Source organism: Periplaneta americana, chromosome 8 (assembly GCF_040183065.1).
Source record: "Periplaneta americana isolate PAMFEO1 chromosome 8, P.americana_PAMFEO1_priV1, whole genome shotgun sequence".
Taxonomy (NCBI): domain Eukaryota; kingdom Metazoa; phylum Arthropoda; class Insecta; order Blattodea; family Blattidae; genus Periplaneta; species Periplaneta americana.
Window position 1 is genome coordinate 119304540 of NC_091124.1, and position 23657 is coordinate 119328196.

Here is a 23657-nt window from a genome sequence, read left to right on the forward strand (position 1 = left end):
TGGCCGATAAATTAAAAGATTAAAATATAGCAGTAGTAATAATAAAAACAAATTAGACCTCCTGACGGTCTAACAATTTTTAGTCACTTTTTTTTCGGCAGGAGCTTAAAGATGGATTTCCTTTTGGCTGCACTTAGCAAGCACAATTGTAAGTAAATTTTATTGTAATTATCCTGTTGTAAATAACATGAATAAACTACAGTAATAATGATTGTGAGTTTATGTCTTTTAGGACCATTATACACTTATTCACACGGTTATTATGAACAAAAATAATGCCGGAAATTCCTTGCTCATATGGTCACATCAACTCCAGACAACGCCCAAGACAACACAACACAAGGGAGTAGGAGTAGAAATGACATAAATTTCCGCTTCCTTGCCGGAAATTTTTACAAGAAAGAAGAAATAGAGCACTGATGATGATGATGATGATGATGATGATGATGATGATGATGATGATAAATCAGTGTTCGATACTGAAAGAAGCCAGTGGCGGCTCATGAGATTTTAACTTGGTACGGCTGCACTAAATTTGTCAATATACAGTAGCCTACAGCATTATTATATCTTATGTAAAAGAGCGAAAATTAATTATATTTATAAATTTTACCTGTATTGAAGCTGAAGCCATAATTAACCACTGATCCAGTCTTTTTGGTTCTGCTGTTCTTGTCGCTGATATTTATGTTTGTTTATAATTAAAGTATGAAATGCATGAATCAACTTAACACTAGCCACCGACGTAGCTCAATCGGCTAAGGCGCTTACCTGCCGATCCGGAGTTGCGTTTGGGCGCGGTTTCGATTCCCGCTTGGTCTGGTTACCTATTTGGGCTGTTTCCGAGGTTTTCCCAATCGTAAGGCAAATATCAGGTAACTATGACGAATCCTCAGCCTCATCTCGCCAAATATCATCTCGCTAGCACCAATCTCATCGACGATAAATAACTCTTATTTAATACAGCGAAGTTAAATAAACAACTAAATACTTAACATTGTTAGGAAATATAGTAATCAACTTAATAGAGTTAGAAAGTACAAGAATCAACTTAACAGTGTTAGAAAGATAGGAATAAAGTCAATTTTATTAGTAAATATAGTAATCTACTTGACACTCTCTGGAAATACAGGAATCAACTTTATACTGTTAGGAAATAGGCCTACAGAATTATCTTGACACTGATAGGAAATATGGGGAATCAACTTAACACTGTTAAGAAATACAGGAATCTGCTTACACTCTTAGTAATAGGCCTACAGGAATCAACTTAACACTGGTAGGAAATGCAACACTGTTAACCGTACAAGAATGAACTTAACACTGGTAAAATGTACAGGAATGAACTTAAACTGATATGGAGTACATAAGTCAACTTAACACCTTTAGAAAATATTGAAATCAATTTCAAACTGGTACGAAATACAGTAATGAACTTAAACTGGTAGGATTAGGAGGAATCAACTTAATATTAATAGAAAATTCAGGGCTCAGCTTAGCACTAATATTGTTAGTAAATACGGTACAGTAATAATGACTTGAGATTCTTGTGAAATACAAGAATCAGCGTAAACGGGTGGGGATTATAGGAATAAATCTAAGATTGATAGGAATATTGAAAGACTCAACTTCAAACTGGTAAAACAGAAATCAACTTAACCGTGTTAGTACATACTTGAATAAACATAACACTGCTAGGAAATAAAGAGAATAACTTAAAACTGTTACAAAAATACAGGAGTCAACTTAAAACTGTCATTAATAACTGTTATTATCAACTTAAAACTATTAACAAGTATTAGAATGAACTTAAAATTGTAAGAAAAAAACGAATCAACTTGAAACTACAGGGTGGACCGCTCGAATGTACCTAATTTCAATTGTATGTGACTGGTGAACGGTTGAAGATAGAACCTTACGGTAACGTTTATGTGAAAGGAAAATACTATAATGAACTTAAAACTATTACTAAATACTAAAATCAACTTAATATTTTCAGTAAGTATTAGAATAAACTTAAAATGTTATAAAAATCAACTTAAAATTGTTATAAAATAAAGGAATCAAATTAAATCTGCTATAAAATAAATGAATCAACTTAAAACTACTAGCAAATACCGGTACTGGAATAAACTTAATACTAGTATTGACCACTAGAATTAAATTCCAGCTGTTAGGGAATACAGATCCAACATAAAAAGATTCTTTATTAAAATTAAGGTTATTAATGTGTGAAATTAAATGCATTGCTAGTACTAGAATCCGCAGTAGCCTATCTGTAGTTCAGTCTTATCTCCTTTAGTCGACGACATTTGGAAAGGCGGTCGTCTGTTATATGCACCATATCATTTCTGGTGTGTGACGTAACAAGCTTGTATAGTAGAACCAATCGGAATCAGTCTGTAACAAATGCTTACCGAGTTCGTTTATTCACGTGTGAGTGTTTCAATACGTTGAATAAGTAAAACTAGAATATGTTGTGTGTGTGTAAGATACATAATTGGAACGAGAGACTGTAAAAAGACAAGTATTGCACAGGCAGACGCTGGAAATGTATCTCCTACTTTCACTCAAAATAACGTTTTACAAAAAAACGGTTTGAAATACTGTTGAAAGGAATGTTGGCATGTACCAACGATGTACACAAATCACGATGAAATTCTTTTTCATGTTTTGTCTGATTTTGATGTTGAAGGCCAGTTTTTACGGTATAATTAATATTTTCCATGTACCTTTTGCTATTACACTGATTTTGAAAGACTTGAGTTCTATTCTGTCCTTATACTTCTCATCAATTTGCAAACATCAGTGTTTTTTTTTTCCTTCCCGAACTTCTCTATAAGTTCGTTCTGAAGGGAACGCTTGGTGCTCTTAATTTTCGACGTGTTCCTCAATAGTGTGAATTATAAAAAAGCGAAATTAACACTAACACAAATATGCATGTATAAATAATCAAATAATAAATGAAAATAAACAAAATATACTTGTTTACTCACAGGATCTCAAGTACGTGTGGTGATTGCAAGGACCCACTCCAAGTAGAATTAGAAAGGCGCTAATGATATTTCTTATGAAACCAACTGTACTCTCGCAGAGCCATCCCACCCCATGGGTCATGACGTCACGTATATTCCGTGCGTTTCAAACTTCAGTCTCGCGAATCGGTGACCCTAGGCCGCAGTCTGGTTATAATGATATGTGTATGAAAATGAAAACGTTTATTTTTATGAACTTAGACTATACAATCTATTTTATATTACAGTATGTCTTCATGTTATAATATTTTCATCATCCATGTAGTCACATATCTATTGTTACCGAGCAACTCTGATTTATTTAAATATTATGTGAAGAATGTAATTATAACTACTTTCTGTCGATAATTGGTGTAGTAAAAACTGTCATAAATTTTTAAAGTAAAAAGTGATTTACCTATATATACGTACATTTCTGTGGATGTTTAATGATAATTTTGTAATTAAAATTACCTGTCTTTACATCTAAATAAAATTTCACAAGATTTATTCTAAAATCCATACGCAGCTAACAGCAAGAAGGGATGAGAAGGGAGTGTAGGAGAGGCCAGTAAGCTTGAAGTAGCAGATTCGAGCGAGCTGGATAGATCCGGTTCTTGTCACGCTCGATAAACTTGAACCGAACATAGCGCTTGAAATGCACGACACTAATAGCGATGGTAGTAATAGTAGTAGGTTAGTGCTGGTAGTAGTAGTTGTAGTAGTACTAGTAGTGGATGTAATACTAACAGTAGTTGTGATAGTATTGGTAATAGCAACAGTAGTAGTGATGGTGTTAGCTCTAGCAGTACTAGTGGCGGTAGTATATCAGATTAAAAAGGAAGCTGTCATCTTTACGTACCCGTCTTCCGAAGCCTTCTGTCTTATGCATCTTGTATTTTCACATTCCTCAGTTCCATATTTTTAGTATGCCTCCCTGTAATTTTTGGTCTTCTGTTCTCATTTTCGTTGGTGATTTCCATTCAATAATAGGGGTAGTATTAGCAGTACTAATTATAGTAATATTAGTAGTATTGGTAGTAAAATTAGTAGTAATAGTTGTAGTGATAGCAATGGTAGTAGTAATAGTTGTAATGGTAATAATGGTATTAGTAATAGTTGTAGTAGTGGGAGTAGCATTAGTAGTAATAGTAGTAGTTGTACTTAATACTACTAATAATAGTACAGCATTACAGTCAGTGGCGTATGCAGCATTTTGTCAAGGGGGCTCATTATTAAATTGTTTACAATTTGCAGTATCAATATGTTAAATTTCGTGTATTATTATTATTATTATTATTATTATTATTATTATTATTATTATTATTATTATTATTGGGTCATTCCATATCAAATCAACAAGGCGCTCAATCCGACCGACTCAGATTTCTTACAAATTTTGAGGGTTTGTTTTACCTGCCGCGCTAACTAAAACTACCGAGTTTCATATGTCCTGTGCTTTTCGTTTTCTGTCAGTGGCGTTTCAAACATGAAGAAAAATCATATTTTTGTAAGCACGCCGCTTCAATTAAAATTGTATATCGCAACAACGTCTTCAGATAAATTTACAAAAATTGGGTGATACATTCTTAATATGTGATAGTTTTTATTGCTTGTATTGTTTTCTGCATGTATTCAATTGCACTAAAAAAACATGGTGAAACATTTTTCATATATTCATATTTAAAAATGCGGGGGTTCTATTTTAAGGAAAAAAAAATATATAGTACGCCTCAATTAGTGATATAATGAACTGATAAGTTTCAACTTGGAATCATCATAGGTTACAAAGATAAAAATTATTATGTCACTGCAAGCGTAAGCTAACCGTATAAGTCGCGATAATTATGTCCCATACATTCGTTGTATTTAATTATATTTGATCATATTCTTGAATGTCGCTATGTAATTTAACATGCAGTACATAATTCGAATTTTTTTAATTATTACTTGAAATAAATTATTGTCACATGGATTTTGTTAAACCTGAAGTTCTGTAAGAAATGCTTACCTTTCATTGCTGAGATGAAATAGCCTGATCATCTTTCCAGACAGGATGCTGCGTTGTTTCAGCTGCATTTTAAAACTGCTTAGCAAGTATAATACCCATCCTAAACAGCAGGACTGTATGAAACTTGTGTTCCAGGCACTGCGGTGGATTTTGCAAATCGAAGAGCAAGCATTTTTTCCTCTTCAGTATAGCTTTTTTCAGTCACATAAACGGTATTAATGTTTGGGAGATGATCCCTTGTCCAGTCGTACAACTCCCTAGGTGTAGTTATTTGTTTATCGGATGGTCTCTGCAAACTAGCACAAGCCGTAAACCTTTTATGTGTCCCACCTACAACGTCGCATGCTCTTTTGCAATGCGATATGCAAAAATAATGCAATTCTGTTGGAAATCCAAAATCTTCTTCATGTATTGTGAGGTTCAGGAAATTTTTTCCTATTTTTATATTGAGCAGAGAATCCATAGGAGAATTACATAATTTTTGTGGTGAATTACAGATGTTTGTTTTAATGACCCCATTAGATATTTTTAAACAGATGTACAGCTGTAGTATCATATTTCGGGCAGTGTGAAATTATTACCAGATTTTAATAGAGACCGTATCGGATGATATCGTTATAATATATTACGAAAGTATGAATGGTTTTCTGCACATTAGTCCTGTGATATGACTGAATTTCATCTTGGATTACGAAATAATAGTTTTCAGCGAAGTCGCATAACACAACAAGCTGGCATGGCTGTAGAAATGATTTCATATCACGTAGAAACTTACTTTGTTCAGATGATATAAATGAGTGAGTCAGTAAATCACCAAGTTTCTCCAAGAGACAGTCGAAAAATTTGTCTGGTTTCATTATGGTCTCAAGCGTTGATCGGTCAGTCGTCATCCACTGCTTGTAGGTCACTGATTCACTGAAGTTTTATACGAAATATTTCTCTAAACCCTCTCTTATTTTGAATGGTTCAGAACATTCTGTACATTTCCTGAACAAGCAATTTATATGAGGAGGATTGCACACCATAGTAGCCAAGAAATTTTAAGTTGGAAGGTATAAAGAAAAATTTTCTTGAAATTCACGTAGACCTAAAACTTTAATAAATTTCTTCCGGCATAAATTTTACATTTTGATAAGGACACAAACACAGACAGTATAGTTCCACTAACTCCAGCTAGAATACAATTTCTTAGTCAGGGTTAGAATTTTTAAACACTGCATATAATTAATTTCTGCTCATGTGATTTACTCCCTGATTCTTTAATCACAACAATTATTTCTTACCAGGCATCATTCTGCTTATCTCGTCAGAACAACAGAATTCTTTAACTTTACCGGCAACAGCCGCGAGCAAGGGTTTTCCAGGTTTCGGATTTGGTGAACACAAAATTCCCTTTCCTTTTGCCAGGACTTTGGCTTTCCGAATTATGTATTCGAAACCTGAAAGAAACTCTTTTTTATATTATTTACGCTCCATCTTTTAGGTAAAAGGTAAAGGTAAAGGTATCCCCGTAACATGCCATGAAGGCACTTGGGGGGCATGGAAGTAGAGCCCCATGCTTTCCATGACCTCGGCACTAGACTGAGGTGGTGTGGTCGGCACCACGCTCTGGCCGCCTTTTACCCCCGGGAAAGACCCGGTACTCAATTTTATAGGAGGCTGAGTGAACCTCGGGGCCGTTCTGGAAGTTTGGCAACGAGAAAAAATCCTGTCATCACCTGGGATCGAACCCCGGACCTTAGTAGTGTTAAAATGGTGATTTTCTCACTTTTACCTGAATTTTGAAAATTTTCCTGCAACTGAGACAAAATTTCAGAATCAGAAAGGTCCTGGTTCCTCGGCGTCTTTAATATCGAAGACTTTATCCTTTACAATATTTTCAAATTTCTGTCTCTTATATTTCTCTTGTTGTAGCCTTTCTTGTTTAATAAGGAACATACCTTGGTCAAAAAGACTTGTATTTAATGAACTTACATTTGCTGTAGAGTCGACGTATTCTTCATTACTAGGGTCATTATGAGGATTCTGCGTAATAGCATCATATTATATTTTTATTTCTTTGCGACACATAGCGCACACCTTTTGTTCCTGTTTTAAATCAGGAAATGCATTAAGCATTCACGATATAACACATCTTAAATTGTTCCTCTAATTACAATGCCCCGATTTCTCGAAGGGATTGCAGCAAACATAGGCCTATAACTTAAAACGCGACTCCATTGCATCGCACAAAACTACCACATACTACAAAAACTAACGACCCTGCACTTGAAACAGATTGCACGTTTTGTATAAATTGAAGACTGTATAAACTGCCACTTATGACGGCCTGACAGATCGATGACGCAGCTTATCAGACAAGTACGAACTCGTGCGCATGCAGTGTTGGTGTAAGACGGGTTTAAGTGCTACAAACCAATACATGATATATTTTTTTACTGATATTCCTGAAATGTTTGCAAAATGAAACTTACACCAAGGGGAGAATACTCCTACCTCTATAACATACATTTTTCGCGAAATAATTTATGTCCCGCATTTATAGATATTCAATGTTAAAATGTGTTTCACGTGACTATTCAACAAAGAATTCATTATTTTGATGCAAACCTATTTTATTGAAACGCATGATCCATTAGCTTTAAAATAAGCCCAAGTTTAAGATTCTACCTCAATTAGAAGAGAAGTTATGAATTATTTTTGTTGACATAGTATGCGACTTTTTACATTTTTTCTCGTATTGACAGAATTGCTGTATGGATATCGTGATATCGTGCATTATTGAGGGCTGAAATTTTACCTAATTAATTAACTTAAGGTTCTTTACCATCCCACCAAATTTAATGAAAATCTGAGGTGATCGGGTTGAAAAGTCCACTTTTTTGTGTTGATTTGACATGGAATGGCCCTATTATTATTATTATTATTATTATTATTATTATTATTATTATTATTATTATTATTTCATTAATGTTTTTTTAGTTTATTTAACGACGCTGTATCAACTACGAGGTTATTTAGCGTCGATGAAATTGGTGATAGCAAGATGGTATATGGCGAGATGAGGCCGAGTATTCGCCATAGATTACCTGGCATTCACTTTACAGTTGGGAAAAACCTCGGAAAAAACCCAACCAGGTAATCTGCCCAAGCGGGGATCGAACCCGCGCTCGAGCGCAACTTCAGACCGGCAGACAAGCGCCTTAACCGACTGAGCCACGCCGGTGGCTTCATTATTATTATTATTATTATTATTATTATTATTATTATTATTATTATTATTATTATTATTATTATTATAGGAGGATAATATTAAAATGGATTTGAGGGAGGTGGGAAATGATGATAGAGAGTGGATTAATCTTGCACAAGATAGGGACGATGGCGGGCTTATGTGAGGGCGGTAATTATTATTATTATTATTGTTATTGTTATTATTATTATTATTATTATTATTATTATGTTACTGTATATTGATTAATATTATACTATGTTGTAATAGAATACATTCATGAATATCCTTATACAATTTTTGAAACGTAATTTTTTCATAACCACCCATGTTTTAACAAACAAGAAGTTAAATTTCATATTGTGTCGGCTTCATTTTATTACAGACTCGGTACTAGACGGTAGGTCTCCCTAGAATAAAGATAGCATTGTTATAATTCGAACGTGCCTCATCACCAAGCACAGGGATTAAGTTATATTAAGGACGGGTAGGACTATGCCATATGTCGATATAGATTTTATTATTCTGATAGTGAAAAATTAGGGAAGAGAAAACGATTATGGATTAAAAAATACTCAAATTTAAATATGTCATTTTTTTATGTTCAAGGGACAGCGTTCAAACCTGGTAACTCCCCTCTCCCCCTTGAGTACGCCCCTGGTTACAGTAATAACAGTTTTAATAATGGGAATAATAATAGTAGTAATAGTAATAACATGGGAGTAGTAATAATTGTAATTATGGCAGTAATAATTGGAATAATATTTGTTTAGTAGTGGTGATAGTAAGAGTAGTAGTTATAATAATAATAGTGGTAGTTATAGTAGTAGTAATGGTAGTAGTATTATGATAACAAAAATCTCTGCTCCTTCTTTGATCCCTTTTCGCTTTCTTTTTATTTATTTTCGTAGGTTATTTTACGACGCTTTATCAACATGTTAGGTTATTTAGCATCTGAATGAGATGAAGATGATAATGCCGGGGTCCAGCACTAATAGTTACCCAGCATTTGCTCATATTGGGTAGAGGGAAAACCCCGGAAAAAAACTCAACCAGGTAATTTGCCCCGATCGGGGATCGAACCCGGGCCACCTGCTTTCGCTGCCAAAAGCGCTAACCGTTACTCCACAGGTGTGGACTCTGTCTTCTTTGATCACTTCTGTTTACTTCTTTTTTCTCTTTCTTCTTCTTCCATTTCCTCTTCATCTCCGAATTCTCCCTCGTCTAATCTTCCTACGTCATTTTTCGCGTCTCTTTTCCTCCACTTCTGCATTTCCATTCCTATACGTTTATTTCTATCTTAGAAACTGTTTTCGCGGCGGGATGTATGGCACTAATATGGCCTCCACACACCTAGTGTGGAAAATTAGCGAGCAAATTCAACATTGCACACTGTAATCTGAACAAGAAGCAGTCTTGTTGAATGAACATGCCTGCACATTATTATTATTTACAACTTGACGATCAAGGTTGTCGGAGTGACCTCAAGGCCGCCGATATTCCAGCTCGGCGGAGAGGAATCGCATCGCCCGTGGCTAATAACAGGTGAGACTTACCGATCAAAACCTCCACTTTTTTTAATGGTTTAATGCATGCGCCAAGTTAGCAGAGAGAGAGAGAGCCACGTGACACCTATAGATGAGAGGTGAGGGGGGATTATAGCTGGCAGCAAGCTAACAACTCTTTGTGCAGTGTACGTCTCTCTCTTTGAGGTAGCCACACACAAATGCCGTCGCCTTGTGCTTTACCCGCGGACGCACCGGAACTGACTTGAACGCAATCCCGCTTGGCAGTTATCCTGTTATTCTACCGCAGAGCTCCATCGTCCTCAGTGTCTTCGGTTACCTTCGTAACAAGAAAAGCCTTAGCAGATGTCAATTCACCACAGATCCGTCTGCATTCGTCCTCAGTGCGTTCAGCTACTTTGACAAGATAATCTTGCTTAAAGAACTGCCGGTTATTGTTCTCAGTGTTTTCGGTTGCCAAGAAAACAAGATAATCTAGAATTTCCACCGCAGATCTGCTTACAGCTGTCTTCAGTGTCTTCGGTTACCAAGGCAACAGGATAAACTGCTAGTTCCACAGCAGATCTATTGACAATCGTCTTCACTGTCTTCAAAAATCGCGGCAGAAATTGTAACTCTTCGTCTCTTAGTTCACAGCAAATGCCAACTGACCAAAAATGATGTTGTTGTTGTTTTTTTAATTATCGTAATTTTCACCAAAGAAGTGAACTATTAACTCTTCATACTCTTTATTATTGACATTCAGTAATATTATCGTCGCCAAAGAAATATAATTATTTATTCAAAAGTGATATATTGTAAGTTATTCATCATATAGCCTATATATTCTATTAAAGCGCACTTTTTATCGGACGATAGTTATGGATGTTCAGCAGTATAAATTAATACAAATACCTTACTATAAGCTGAACGAAACTCATTATATATGTTTGCATTGAAAATCACACATAATATTTTGTTGTAGTCTCACCGAATAGGAAAGTATAGTCTGTTGATAGAGATTCGGTTCGATTGCACTTTTATTTCCGGTCCGTTTCTAAGAAATTGCCACTCAATGAAGTTGTGATCTATTTGAAGTGGTGGTTGTTCTCTTTAATAAAAATCACACTAATAAGTGTAATAGTTCACATAAGAGTTCCGTAATTGATTCCGTATGGACTTGACATATCTCAAAGTGGAATAGCCCGCACTTCAACATTTACAAATGTATATATAGCAAGAGTGAATGTGCTTCTATCCGATTACAGTCCGGACAGTTGAAAACGTCAGGCAAGTGGACTTAAAATCGATCTGCTATGTTTTAAACATTCAGGAAGTTAGTTGCAAAGTCATTATTCCGCAAATATTTAACAAATTAAGTGAACAACAAAATGACATGTGCATTAAGTGAAGGACGAATTATGTAAAGAGTATTGCAAAAAGTTATTTTTAGTGTGATTCATAGTTGAATTGAGAGAGAAAAATTAATCGATTACTAATGAAAGTATTAACGGAAAAGAAAATTTAGCGCCACTGTCGACATCGTATGGTAAGGGACAGTGGGGATTGGAGGGGAACGCCTGTTGCCGAGCGGCTGTTGGTTCCAAATTCATCCACCTCTCAAGCTGAAGTGGACAGTCTGTAAACATTACGTCAGTATAATACAAAGGCAGAGCCCTCATAGACGTGCGTTTAGTTAATACTCTTGGCAGTAATAACAAAAAACGCTTTTAAAGCATTACAGACGTAGATAAGGTTAAGAAAATAACCAATAAAACGTTTAACAATATCTTTTACGATCAGTTACCATGCCGACAGTGATTTGTTTATAGTCGAATGTAATCTGAGGCCAATGTTGTGATGTTTTATGATCTTCTTTTGTTTTGATTATACATGAGATGTAGATGTCTCTGTCGCACATCCTGCTTGTAACTTAATATGTTCGTCGATACATACTGAACTCCCCGTTCTTCATTTGTCCAAGTTGGATCTCGATTGTGATCAGTTGCATTGGTTTCCGTGTGTAATGATATTCGCTATAAGGTAGTTACAGTACTTGTTTTTCGGATTCGATCGTTTTTTACTCTTCGTTTTCGTTAGATTATATTGATGTTTCAACGTCTGAAGTGACGACAAAACAGTGATTACGCTTTTAGATGTGAAAAGAGAAGGTAAAAATAAATAAACTTAATTACTACAAGTAAAATTTAAAATAAATGTGTTGCCGAATTTCTGTAACAGTGTGACGGAATATCAGGACAGAATTTTTTTTAATACTCGCCGAGACTTGTAAGTTTGGTAGTGACAGAGTGAACCAACTATTTTAGTAACAATTCATCAGAACTGGTGCATTTCTTAACTCACTGTTCAGCACTCTGAGACGAGTGACTTGTAAAGCTGGATTCAACTTCGGTGGACGAGCCTGTTATGTGTTTGACGGAACTTTTAAATCGTGTAGTGATGTAATGCAATACAATACATGCGCTGAGTGATAAGAGACTGACCTCTGTGCTTCACACTGTGTAGCGTTTGTTTGCCTCGATCTAACGAGATTATTCACTGGTATTTCAATACTTCGCCAGTAAAATGAAGTCTTTTGCTTTATGATAACAAATATTATATGCACACATACTTATTACATTAATATAATGCAGTGACGTTTTCTAAAAAGTAACATACATGATCTGTGGGTGTAACACCATCAAGAAATCTATTTTATATCTATCTTAGAATTTGTCTAAAATGTTAGATCTTTGATAAACTAACATAATTTTTTTATTTTTTCTAGAACTGTGTGTGAAATTTTTCAGTGATAGTGTTTAATTCCAGATGTTCGTGTCTAGGACTGCTGTTTATTGTCCACAAAATTGACACTAATTAAAAATATGAACAGTTGGCAATTGTTGATAATAAGTTACTAAGAACAATGTTGTGTTGATTGTTGGTGTAAATTTGGAAACGTACTTGGAAATGTCGACAGTTGACAATAGTTGGAAATACTAGGAACATTGTTGTGTTTAGAGTCTGCTGATACAACTTTGGCAATAGTTTATTGGAAAATAGTGACAGTTGACAATAGTTAAATATTGCCAACCGAGTGGCGTGTAGTCGTGATGGTGGTGGCTATGTGGTAGTGTCGCGGCGACAATGAGTTGATTCTCGTCTTGTGTCATCCATCAAACTTCAAGCTGGATCCGCCACTGCAGTACCTCCACCTCCACCGCCTGTCCACGATCCTGGACTCGGAGGATGACGAGGAGGAGGAGTACGATGACGAATGCGAGCAGTGAGTACAGTTCCTTCATTTCACATAGAATGTCTGAGGATCCTCAAGTTTCCTAGTGGTTAAAAAATACTCATGTTATGATGCTTCACAGATCAAGGAATGCGTTGGCGGCGTTTCAAATCTTTTCTGGGCCACTATTGCAACGATCTATCTGACCCGTTATGTCATACCTATAGCACAGTACTGTATATCATAAAATTAAAAACAGAATACATCGGTTTGGGTTAGAACACGTAAGCTTATTTATAATTACGGTCATTTTAGGTACGTACCGGTAATTACATTTCCACGTAAACTTAGTGTTGCATGAAATATAAAAAGTGTAGGATAAGTGACGCAGAACGCTGAAACAAGAGTATAAGAATATCCACGTTGATATCCAGTATGTACGCGTAGGCCTACAATGAAAACATTGCCATGCACTACCTAAAGTTCTAACCTAACCCAACCTAAGACATTTGTATGCTTACAGAAGTAATATCATTAACTGCTTCCATCTATGGCCAAGAAACGAAGCTACGACCAACGAACCTTATCACATTGGAAACAAGTACACAATACCGGAGCTGCCAGCTTTTCACATATGCCAGTTATGCGTTAACTCAAGTGTCTTATAGGATTGTGGAATTAAAGGGGTCAGAAAGGAAAGCTCTTCTCTTTCTATGTTATCTACATGTTCTCTCTATATTTATCCGCCTCTTATCACTACATTGCATTTTTATATAAACACATTTATAAATACTAGTATATTTACCATATTGGAATCATTGGGAATAGAATAGATATAGAGACGTGCATAGTACTCTCATCGTAACCATTAGAGCATACTATCGTTGAAAAATTCGATGTTAACATTCTTTACAAGACATACCTTCGATAATATATTTCAAGAGATTTCAACTGCCGATAAAAACTTTATCGATTCATATTAATATTAAAGATTTTTTTATTAATTTGTCCTACAAAATAATATCTGTAATATCTCCTCAATATTAATTGTCAATATTACAGATATTATTCCGTAGGACAAATTAATAAAAAAATATTTAATATTCTCAAAGCTAGCAGTGCATATTACTGTACAGTTTACTGTGCACTTAACTGAGGAGTCCCGGCCAAACAGTCACTCAGTTGAGTGCGCCCCTTGTATAATGGCAGTTGACTTGGACACAAAATGTCAACGTATATGCCTGACTTGGAGTCGGCCACAAAGGGAAAAGCACTGAAGGAGGAGAATCCGGTGCTGTGGTTTGAATTCGGCGTAGCTCAGTGGTCAGAGCGCTTGGTACGTAGAACCAAGGACCCGGGTTCGATGCCCGGTGCAGGAGCGAATTTTTCTCCTCAAATATTAATTGTCAATATTACAGATATTATTCTGTAGGACAAATTAATAACACAAAATTTTTAATTTTCTCCTCAAATATTAATTTATCGATTCATATATTACGAAAATGATTTCAGTTTAAATGATATGCGTAGCCTATAGGTTTTCAGTGTTATTACTTAAAAACTTGAAATTGACAATTATTCAACAGAACAAGTGAAGAACGAATAAGATATTACGTGAGAAAATGACATATTACGCATATATTTGTGTATTAATACATCCTCGACCTGCAAATAGGACATGCCTCTCCATATCATACACGATACTAAGTCCCCCGCAACGGCTCATTATACCATCTCCATAACCCTTCTATATCATGCCTAAACCGTCAAAACCAACAAAATGTATAACAAACATAGGTATGGGTATCAGTGTTAACAACTGCTTGTCTATGCGGATGACGTGGACATGTTAGGAGAAAATCCACAAACTATTAGGGAAAGCACGGCAGTTTCACTTGAAGCAAGTAAAGGGATAGGTTTGGAAGTAAATTCCAAAAAGACGAAGTGTATGACTATGTCTCGTGATCAGAATATTGTACGAAATGTAAAATATAAAAATTGGAAATTTATCTTTTGAAGAGCTGGAAAAATTCAAATATCTTGGAGCAACAGTAACAAATATAAATGATACTCGGGAGGAAATTAAACACAGAATAAATATGGGAAATGCGTGTTATTATTTGGTTGAGAAACTTTTATCATCCAGTCTGCTGTCAAAAAATCTGAAAGTTAGAATTTATAAAACAGTTATATTACCTGTTCTTCTGTATGGATGTGAAACTTGGACTCTCACTTTGAGAAAAGAACACAGGTTAAGGGTGTTTGAGAGTAAGGCACTTAGGAAGATATTTGGGGCTAAGAGGGATGAAGTTACAGGAGAATGGAGAAAGTTACACAACGCAGAACTGCATTCATTGTATCCTTCACCTGACATAGTTAGGAACGTTAAATCCAGACGTTTGAGATGGGCAGGGCATGTAGCACGTATGGACGACTCAAGAAATGCATATAGTGTATTAGTTGGGAGGCCGGAGGGAAAAACACCTTTGGGGAGGCCGAGACGTAGATGGGAGGATAAATTAAAATTGATGTGAGGGAGGTGGGATTATAGAGACTGGATTAATCTTGCTCAGGATAGGGACCGATGGCGGGCTTATGTGAGAGCGGCAATGAACCTCCGGGTTCGTTATAAGCCGTAAGTAAGTATCAGTGTTAACAGTATCTATTGCCTATCTATTATATATTATTATAGATTAAAAGTGGCGTATGTGAACAGCTGGCAATTTCTACACAATTACCATACGCGTGCTTCGGTATTGTGCACGTAAGCCCACATTTGTAACAATAGGCACATGGCATGCGTTGTTAGTTCGTAGCAGTGTTGCAAGAGTCTCTCATTGTAATCGTATCTACACATACCATCTGTTGTCATCTCAAGAGTTGGTAAGAAATGAAGGACGGTGTTGTGGCAGAAGAGTGTTTTATGAAAAACGTAATACCGTACTCGTTCCTCGACATGGGTTACTACATACTATATGTGTCGCGGATATTATGATACGTACTTCTAGCTTGGCCTATCTATGTTTTCCGTAAATCCACTTTTCTGACATTTTTCGATGTACACTTAACAGTACATCACTTGGCTTCCAAAACGTCTGGTCAGGCACAACGCCAGACTACCGAAGACATTGTATTTACAGCTGTAGGTGAGATTCGAATCCTGACCCTGTCCTCCACGCAGCGTGAAGGCAACGCACTGCGCTATCGCATTCACCGCGACCAACTTGAGATAGGCTGTAGAAAAGTTAGTGAAAGATTAAGCATTAATAACAATAACTCTTGAATTAAATCACGAGGTTATAGTTTAGAAAACAATTGGAACCACAGCTAGATCTAGAATAGTGATAGACTGCGATTGTTTACATTTCTTCGTATCTGTAGATCTGCATAAAGCATTGCTAAATTCGTAGGCATATCATCATAAGAACAACCTTGCTGTCATGTGTTAAATATAATACTACTTAAAATTCTTCTCATATGATCAGCTCCAGTGCCGAATCACATACGAAGCGCCTGTTTTGTGCCAGGAAAGGTAACCAAATATATAGATAGCACTGATGCATTCCTTTCTCGACGTTAAATGTCGAGACCTACAGTATAATAATGCTGTACAATCAAATGGAATATCTAGCGTTAATAAACTTTGGATCAAGCCGGAAAAATAGCCTACTAAATATAACTTAAGACTTCAACGGTTTTCAACGGGATGTGTGATTCTTGGATTTTTGGACTGTCATTATTGTAGAACCACTCAACATTTCGAAGCTGCGTGTCGGCAGGAACCTTATCAAGAGCTATTGTCTAGGACAGTAGTGTCAGAGTTGTAAGCTCCGAAACCGGTTGTGGTGCTAGAGACGTCCAGTCGGAGCGTGAACTTGCTTATGTCTGTGGAAGCACCGGAGCACGCAACGAGTTATAGTGGAGCGCTCCGCTCCGTTTAGGCTGTGTCTGACAACGCTGGTCTAGGAAATTCGAAGAAAATAAAGCTCCCAGAACCTGAAATAAAAGAAGAGAGCTTTGGGATGCTTTCATAATTATTTTAACCGAGTCTGATTTGTAAATGAAAGGTAATAATAATAATAATAATAATAATAATAATAATAATAATAATAATAATAATAATACTACTACTAATAATAATAATAATAATAATAATAATAATAATATATTTCTTTCTAATAATACTCACGTACATGATAATGACACCAGAAGGAGCAAGTGATGTGCTCGGGTGCAATTCGGTAGCAGTATCCAATACAAAATACATAGAATACTACGCCTAAGTCATAAGGTAATTCTGAAAAGTGAAGTCGATGCAGGAGAAAGTCAGTGTTTACCTACTTAGATAACACACGAAACAAGTTCCCTGCAATCAGCAAGCATCATATTTAGGTAGAGCATGAAAGTCTAGGAATATTATGGACACTAAAAAATTGATCATAAGGGAATAGGTATTTAAGAGTTGTTAATTCTTTGAGAAAGTGAATCTAATACAACGTTAATACAAATTAATTTTATTTCCTAGAATATATTTATTAAAATACAATAAATAAATAAATAAATAAATAAATAAATAAATAAATAAATAAATACATAAATAAATAAACAGACAGACAGATATTTGGTTAAATAAATAAATGCATAATTAATTAATTAATATATTTATATACTTACGTATTTATTTATTTACTTATTTATTTACTTATTTGTTTGTTTGTTTGTTTACCTTAAACTTCCAGCAATATCCTTAATATTTGCGTCGGTTACAAGGCGTGGAATAATATTTACTTTGTGAGAAATACTCAGACGTTAACGTGTTTGTAACATGATACCTTACCGGTATAAGGGGGCTGGGTTCTCGTCACAGCAGACCACGATGTACTGTTTTGCTTGTTTCTTTAGACTCAAACGCATTCTAATAAATCGGCGGAGCAGTGTAATATGAAGAGTACAAATATAATACATACAAAATGGGACAGAAGAAACACAAGGATAGTAATGAAAAATATATAAATAGAATACATAATAGTGAGCAAAATACAATTCAGTGGATGATATACAAACACAAATAACAGATGGACAATTAATAATGGTAATAAAATATAAAAACTTTTAGCTGTATTTGTAATACTGTATAATTAAAAATTATATTTGTTAATAAGTTTGAATATTTTCTTTTTTAAATATTTGTTATTCAATCGTTCAAAATCCGGGTTTGACTTAATATTTAAAGTTATTATAAATCTTGGGCCAAAACATGAGCCATGCTTTAAACCTACTTCAGTAGGTATTGAATTTTGATTGTGAGAGGAAACTTCTATATCTTCTCTTCTCTTATGATGGTTCCACATAAAATAATTGAGATGTTTATGGAAATAATTTAGCATGATATAGGGCCCATATACTATAATTTTCTATGTTGAATACATAAAATTCTTTATAATTATGTGTGTTGTGTAAGCATGTTTTCTTTGAAACATATTTTAATTATATTTCTTAAAATAATAATGGGATAATTGAAGATTGTTTTATCTCGCTCCAACCTAATTAATTCATATTGTATGACTGATTAAATCAAAGATAGAAATATTGTTCCCAGTGATTGTACAAATTTATATATGTATAGTTTTATGCAGATTGAAGCATAAATAATTAATGATTATTCCGTAGTAGGCCTACATTTTGATTAATAATAATGCCAGAAATATTTTATTCGGTTCTGTAGGTTTAATAATAATAATAATAATAATAATAATAAATAAATAAATTTAGCTTCCCTTATGAAAAGGTGGTACAATTATAAGAATTAGAATTAGAACATTATTACTGTTATAAGTAGATGTAGCCTACTGCATTTTTATTAACTGCAGAAAGTACTGTTGCGTTGAGAGAGAATGCTATGCTTGTTGTCTTTTGTATATTAAGCGAAAGTAGATTTGCGCCCATCCATTTTTAATTTTATTTATTCCCGTATTAGCATTCTTGACAGCTTATTTCCAGGCCCTACCAGTGAATATTGCGAAAGTATAGTCAGCAAAAGAATACACATTGCCTTTTGTGACATTACATCTAAAAAGTAGTGGATAATTTATATAAATAGGTTAATGAGAAGAGAGGACCTAATGCGGTTCCTTGTGGAATGCCAATTTATACGGTAATATCATCTTCATTCAACACTTGCTTGATAAATAAGATCGAAACAGGTATAGGGAATTAATCGCATGTTTCCTATTAGTATTCTGTTTCTTCCGAATATGGTTCTCGTACTTATATAAATATGAAAAGCGGATTACCATCTTGTAATCAGTCCACACCTGTGGAGTAACGGTCAGCGCGTCTGGCCGCGAAACCAGGTGACCCGGGTTCGATTCCCGGTCGGGGCAAGTTACCTGGTTGAGGTTTTTTCCGGGGTTTTCTCTCAACCCAATATGAGCAAATGCTGGGTAACTTTCGGTGCTGGACCCCGGACTCATTTCACCGGCATTACCACCTTCATCTCATTCAGACACTAAATAACCGAAGATGTTGATAAAGCGTCATAAAATAACCTACTAACCAATCTTATAATCATGTGGGAATTTTTCTTTTCCGAAACTTGCCAGGATATTCAACAGAGACAGTGTGTTCTGTCGCTAAGCTGGAATACTATCTATACCTACTTTACCCCACTGCTCTTATATAGACGACATTCCGCATCAACGATAATATTAAGTAGCCTAGTTACTGTGAAATAGAATATGTACCTATTGTCGTTAAGGTTATTACCGCAATTCCATTTATATCCTTGGAGACGGTCTTCCACTCTTGTTTGTTTTCTTTCCTCACTGAGTGCTACAATAGCTCAGCCATTTTCATAACCGGCTCGTCCAATGCATCAGTGATCATCCGTCCTATCTTCCCTCTGCTTATTGTGTTATTGACACTGGAAAAGATGTTAAATCTGCCGATCTGTACGCTTAACGATCTATTTGCATGCTTCATGATGTCTTGTCCGTCTGATGCCTGCCTATCTGATTTGTGTCGATAGATTATCCCGTCTTGTGTGTATTTTCTTTCTGAAGAACAATATTTAAAGAATTTATTTCAAATTCTGTATTTATGAGTAATTAATTTATTTGGAAGTATTTTAACGTGGGACGTTTAAATGGACACCTATTCGGGAAAAATATCCGTTACCATTTGTGTAATACTCTACGCCAGCCGTGGCGAAAATGTCATCGTGCGCCGAGCCACTGTGTAACCTGCAACGTGCATAGCACCTATGGAGGAAGGCGGACACCCGAAGGGGAATTGACTTATTAACGGATTTTCATTTTCCTTACGTCAAGCACTTAAATATAATTTTATACAGTACAAGGCTACAAACTAATGTTTAGTACGTGCAACGAAGAAAGAAATGAACAATAAATGAACAATATCACAACCTAAAATTAACTGTCTTCAGAATGTCTCTGCGACAGAGTTTCAAAATCAGGAATTATGCCACTTACTGCCAGTCGTAGTTGATCACGACGGTATTTGTTTGTCAGTCGTGATCTAAATTTGGTTTTAACTATTTTCATTGTTGAATCTTGAGTTAACTTGAGTTTAACTTGATCGGCAGTTCTCTGCCATTTAAACTGCAGTTCAAGGCTGAACAGTGCAAGATGGCGGTTTCCGCAATACACGTGGATATTGCAGATATTTTCCAAGAACTTATGAATGACGATATGTGAGTGCTCAATATTACTGAACGACCACGGCGGCCAAGAATTTTTCGAAATAGAGTGCACCGCTTTGAAATATACATAAATGAGCATAACTTTTAAAACAGATTGAGACTTTCGAAACAGACAGTCCTAGCCTTCAGATTTAGGCTTGTATTCCTAACCTTGTTTCGAAAAATTGAAATTCGGATACAACATGCAACAGAAAAATGAGAAAGTGCAAAAATATGTGTTTTAGGGTTTGAATTTAAGGATTATTTGAAAAGATAAATGATTTATTTTTTATTTTTGAAAACATTCTGTTGAATTTCTGCATCAGTTACTAGTTGCGCTGCGCTATTTTTCCTCTGGTAGTAGGCATACTGAAAACGATAGAAGAATTCGAAGGTGTCCATAAATCTACCATAAACCTATTGTGCATTGTACTGTGCGTGCGTGCGTGCGTGCGTGCACGTCCGTGCGTGCATGTGTGTGTGCGTGTGTGTGTGATCATTCTTTGACAATGTGTATGAATATTTTGGATTATGTACACTGGCTCGCAAAACTTTTGTCCGATATACTGTACAGTTTTTCTCGTTCTTAAGTTGGTATTTGTACTCACTCTAGGACAATAGCATAAGCGGCAGGTAGTTTCCCCTTAGGTAACAAACCACTCCTCACAACAGAAAGGTTGAACCAAGCTACTTAGTAAACTTAAGTTAAAGTGAATATGTGTACTTAGTGGTCTAGTGGTACAGGTAAATTTAATAAACACGGCATTTTGTAGCTCCTCCTCACGCCATGGTTCTTTGTGTTATAATACGCTTATAGCTTATTTTTCTTTGGCTGTTGTCATGGTAATAACACTACGTTAATAAAAGTACACTGATTAAAAGTGGCACTAACAATCAATAGATTGATATTCTAAAAAATAGGTAAATAATTTTATTAAGACAAATTTTTATGGGTTTGTTTATAATTTAAAACTTGATTTTCAATTATATTCCGTAGTATACAGCAGTTTAATTATATTTTGCACATAAGAAAAGGTTTGCCTATTACTCTCTTGTAATAATGGAACGAAAATGTGGATGTGACGAACTAAAAAATAAGCAAACCATATAAAAATACCAAATGTCTGTGCTTTCAACATCAAACATGATATCGGAACCATATTAATTTGATACAACAAAGATGTGTAGATGGAAGAATTGTCCTGTTGAAAAATATAATTCTATCAGGTTACACATGCGCATGCTAAGTAAGTAGGATATCTTCCAGTATGTGAATATATTCCTGGGAAGTCAAATTCTTTTCAATTTTACACAGAGTTCCTCCTCATAGTCTGGAAATCCATCCCCAAACAGCGACAGAAATACGTCCACTGCGTTGTGTTGATGTTACATATTCTGGCTGGAACCTTGTGGACCCAACAGTACGAAATACCTGAATAGGCCCATGACTGGTGTTTGAGAAAATCTTTGAACCTGAAAATATTATATTTTCCCATGGATGTTCATAATATTCTTGTCAAAACGCAATGTGATCATATTCTATGTTTATGATCGAATATGGTATTTATGCAGGGAAGATGAAAAATTTTCCTGGAATATTATATAATACTCAAAGGAAATAAACAACATGTTTTAAACATTTCGGTGCAAAATAGACTAAATGTTTTATTTCTGTTGGTTACATATACCGTTACTGCTCTAAAAGGTTGTCTTTGGTTCGATTAGCTAGGTATATACCTGCAACTCAGAGTTCAAATACCTCCCTTCCCACGACGACATGTGGAGTGGGGTATGTAGACATATTGCCAACATAATATCTCACAAAGTTCACTTCCACATTATTTCATAGGACAAACTTTTGAGAGCCAGTGTACGTCTTGATTTAGGTACATGGATTAATTCCCGCAAAATTATTGCAAAAACGTTTCTTACAACGAAATACGTATAAGCAACAATACAGTATGTGAATTATTGCGAAAAAGTCAACTTGGCCTCACAAAAACTGTTTTGAGGTAGAAGAAAACCGACCCCTAAAATTTTAAATCAACGCATCATTTACCTAAAATCACTCATATTTTTTGTGAGCGATAGAGAGTTTAATTTGTTGTAAGCATAATGTAGTAATTAAAGTACGAACAGACTTCCGAATAAAATAATAAGAAAGTTATTGCAGTAGCCCAGAATTTCTTTTTTTTTTCTCACAATCAAATTAAAAAAAAAAATTGTCCTCTATATCAGCAGTGACAATCCGTGTTTAGTTTGAGAAACGTGCACACAAGTCTTGTGCACTGTAGTATACCAAACGTGAGCAGTAGTTGTCAATGGAATGTTAAATGTTATGTTTTATTTAACGACGCTCGCAACTGCAGAGGTTATATCAGCGTCGCCGGATGTGCCGGAATTTTGTCCCGCAGGAGTTCTTTTACATGCCAGTAAATCTACTGACATGAGCCTGTCGCATTTAAGCACACTTAAATGCTATCGACCTGGCCCGGGATCGAACCCGCAACCTTGGGCATAGAAGGCCAGCGCTATACCAACTCGCCAACCAGGTCGACTTGTCAATGGAGAAGTAAACATAGCCAGTGAGGGGAGTGAAGCTCTGTGTAGATTGAGCGGACTGACAATGAGTGCTATAATACTACTTTTGCAGTCTTTGGCTACGAGGACGGTAAACAAAAAGTGTACTGCCAATTCATTGGCAAATGGTCCATATATATATATATATAATCTACAATACTAATGTATTTTGTTTATTAATGGATCCCCAGACTTAGTTAAACCTTTAAGAGCCTGCAGTATAGTATAGTTATGGTGTGTAATTTTTTCTATATTATAAATTCTGAAAATCTGTATTTCCGAGAAAATTCTCAAAATCACTTTCTTGCAGCATCACAACAGGTTGCCTCAAGCCGACACTGCAAGAGCGTCAACACGAAACTTTTATGCCAAAAACTTGGA

General features: G+C 35.4%; 1 protein-coding gene across 5 annotated transcripts in view; it reads left to right on the plus strand.

Moving 5' to 3' along the window:
- The first annotated feature begins 10555 nt into the window (after positions 1–10555).
- The window catches only part of Ac78C (adenylyl cyclase 78C), a 665405-nt gene continuing 652303 nt past the window's right edge, over positions 10556–23657 (plus strand). For all 5 annotated transcript variants that reach the window (XM_069833500.1, XM_069833501.1, XM_069833502.1 and 2 more), the window contains exon 1: positions 10556–13048. The gene's annotated coding sequence lies outside the window, so the exon portion shown is untranslated. The remainder of the gene's footprint in view (positions 13049–23657) is intronic.